Genomic DNA, 3,432 nt, shown 5'->3' with positions numbered 1-3,432 from the left:
GCCCGACGACGGCCGAGGTTGGGAGGGGAGGAAGCAGAGGAGGGAGGCGAGGGCCGACGGGTCGGGGGCGAGCGCGCCGGGGTCGGGGGCGAGCGCCGGGTCGGGGGCGAGCCCGGGCGGGCGGGGCGGGTCGGGGGCGAGCGCCGGGGGGGTGGGGGCGAGCGCCGGGGCACGGCGGTGCGACGGGGAAGAGAGAGTGGGGATTTGGGGGGAAAAGAGGCGGGATGAAGCAGGGAGAGTGAGAATTTTGGGTAAGTGGACGTAGCAGTAGCGCGTTTAGACAAAACACGCTGCTGCTACCTTCACTAGCTGTAGTGCGTTTAGACAAAACGCGCTGCTACTACCTTCACTAGCTTGTAGCGGTTTAGATAAAACGCGCTGCTACTACCTTCACTAGCTGTAGCGGTTTAGATAAAACGCGCTGCTACTACCTTCACTAGCTGTAGCGGTTTTATAAGGAAATCGCTACTGCTAGCTTGACTGTAGCTGTTTTATAAGGAAATCGCTACTGCCAGTTTTCCTTTATTTTCTCCCACTTTTATTTCCTGAGAGCAGTGAATGAAGGGAAGGCGATATATATTGCATCATTTGACGGTTAAATATGTATACAAAATAGGAACATATATATTACATCATTGGACCCATGCATAATAATGGCTAAGTGTGTATACAAAATAGGAACATATATATTACATCATTTGACCGATAACATACGGTTCCTCAGCGCTTGACGTTTTTGTTTTTGAGTCAGCTTCTTTCCCTTCTTGTTCGTCGAAGAATAATTGAGCCCCTCATTGTGACTTTGCCTTTTCCATGGAGTACGATTTTTCTTAGGTAATGTAGTATTGATTCTTCTTTTGACGTATACTTCATCATCATCATCATCTTCCCTCATTGGGTTGCCGTACTGATCATAGTCTTCCTCGTTGGCGACTCCATCCATTCCAATGATGTTCCTTTTGCCTCTCCTCACGACAACACGACTGGGATTGCATGGGTCGGTTATGAAGAAGCATTGTGTCACGTGCTTAGCGTGTACCCATGGCTCGTTTTTTGCGATAGCGTTCACGGTAGCGCTCTTGGCGTCGGGTATAGTCATGGTAGTGAAAATCCGGCTTTCTCTTTCGACATTCTTAGCCCATCTGACACGGAACATCGTCGTGTTGTGCAGTCCAGAGTAGTCAAGCTCCCAGATCTCCTCGACCCTTCCATAAAATCGTTCAGTTGCGCCGTTGTCGCTGCCGGTCATGCATTCCATCGTCACCCCTGAGTTCTGATCATCACTGTCCATATCTTTGGCCTCCGTGTAGAACGTGTATCCGTTGATATCATATGCCTGATAGGTTACGAGGTTGGGCGAGGGGCCATGTGCTAAGGCGTATATGAGCAATCCGTCCTTAGAGCCCTCCTCCGGGGGATTAGCAATAATATGCTCTTTGAACCAATGCAGGAAAGTGGAGTTGTGCTCTCTAGTAACTTCGGCGTCCGTCCTGCATACCCCCCGGTCACGATACTTCTTTGCGATAATTTCTTTGTGCAGTGCCACGAAAGGATCTACCTCGTCTAGGTGTTGTAGCACTACCAAGTTTGCTCTGTCAAAGTCGCTGCGTCGATCTGAGTATGCCACGTGCAGTTCCCTGCGACCGTTGCAGTGACCTTCTCCTTCGAGCCTCCCATCGTGCTTGTTAACGGGCAAACCAACACTAACACCAGGCGGCTGGTCTGCGCCATATAGAAAATTCTCACAGAAAGAGATGCACTCTTGTGTCAAATAGCCCTGGACGATGCTTCCATCCGGACGGGACATGTTACGAACGAATCCTTTGATGATCCCATTCATCCTCTCAAACGGCATCATGTTGTGCAGGAATGACGGCCCCAGGTCTATTATGTCATCCACAATATGGACACACAGATGCACCATCACGTCAAAGAACGCGGGCGGGAAGTACATCTCAAGCTCATTCAGTATCACAACGATCTCTTCCTGTAGCCTTCGGAGCTGCTTCACACTGATCGACTTTCGAGAGATGACGTCGAAAAAGTTGCAGAGACCAATAAGCGTGTCACGGACGTGCTTGTCCATTATCCCTCTAAGGGCAACAGGTAATATCTGCGTCATCATCACATGACAGTCATGAGACTTCATCCCGCTGAACCTTTTCTTGTCCGTGTCTAGATATCTACTTATCTTGCCACAGTAACCGGAACTAACTTTGACTCCGGTAAGGCACTTAAAGAATTGATGGATCTCAGCTGACTTAAGGTGAAGCAAGAAGGGGGGCAATAATCTCTTTCTTTATTTTCTTGCCCTTCTTCTCCCGTGCCTCTGTCTCCGTCTCTGTCTCGTCTGACATTTTACGGGGCGGCATGTGCAGATCTTCCCTGATTTTCAAATCTTGCAAGTCTTTTCTTGCCTTCGGCCCATCCTTGGTCTTATCCGGCATGTTCATCAGTGTTGCGAGCAAGCTCTCAAGGACATTCTTACAGATATGCATTTGATCAAGGCAATGAGGTGTATCGAGTTTGTGCCAGTACTCCAAGTCCCAGAACACAGACCTCGTCTTCCATACCTTCAGCAGCAGGCTCCGGCGCCTTTTCTCATCGTCTTTCCTGGCGCGGGGCACTCCTTCCAGTTTTTCAACAGCTCATCGATTTCGGCACCGCTCCGCTTACGTGGAGGTCCTCGATGCTCAGCGTGACCATTGAATAGATCTCCACGGTTTCTCCACGGGTCGTCCTGTTCGAGCCATCTTCGATGCCCCATGTACACGATTTTCCCAGACCCGCCATCTTTCCTTGACGTTAGCTGCTGAGACGTCGTATCATCCATGCACCGCGTGCATCCGCAATATCCATGGCACACCTGGCCTGCCACATATCCGTAACCCGATAGTCGTGCACTGTCGTGATCAGCGCGGCTCTCCATGTTGAAATACTCGCCTTTGCTGGTGTCCCATGTCTTGGCCGGTGTTTTCCATAACGTGTCTAACTCCTCTTGAAGTAGCCCCAGATACAAATTAATATTATTTCCTGGTTGTTTCCGCCCTTGAATAAGCATGCTCATGTGAATGTACTTCGATTTCATGCACAACCAGGGGGGAGGTTGTACATCCATACAAACACGAGTCATGTGCTATGGTTGGTGTTCTGGTTGCCAAACGGATTCATGCCATCGGTACATGAGCCGAGCATGATGTTCCTTGCATCACATTCAAAATACTGATAGAAGCTGTTCAACGCTCTCCACTGGCTTCCATCCTTGACGTGTCTCAGCTTTAGATCATCTCCATCGTCGGGCTTCTTCCTCTCCGCGTGCCAACGCATTAGCTTTGCTTCCTTGGGGTCTACAAAATACCTCTGGAGACGGGGAGTGATCGGTAAGTACCATACCACTTTCTGGGGACATTTGTTCCCGGCCTTCTTGTATCG

The sequence above is a fragment of the Triticum urartu genome, chromosome 7 (assembly GCF_003073215.2).
Source record: "Triticum urartu cultivar G1812 chromosome 7, Tu2.1, whole genome shotgun sequence".
NCBI lineage: Eukaryota > Viridiplantae > Streptophyta > Magnoliopsida > Poales > Poaceae > Triticum > Triticum urartu.
This window is presented reverse-complemented; position numbering follows the sequence as displayed.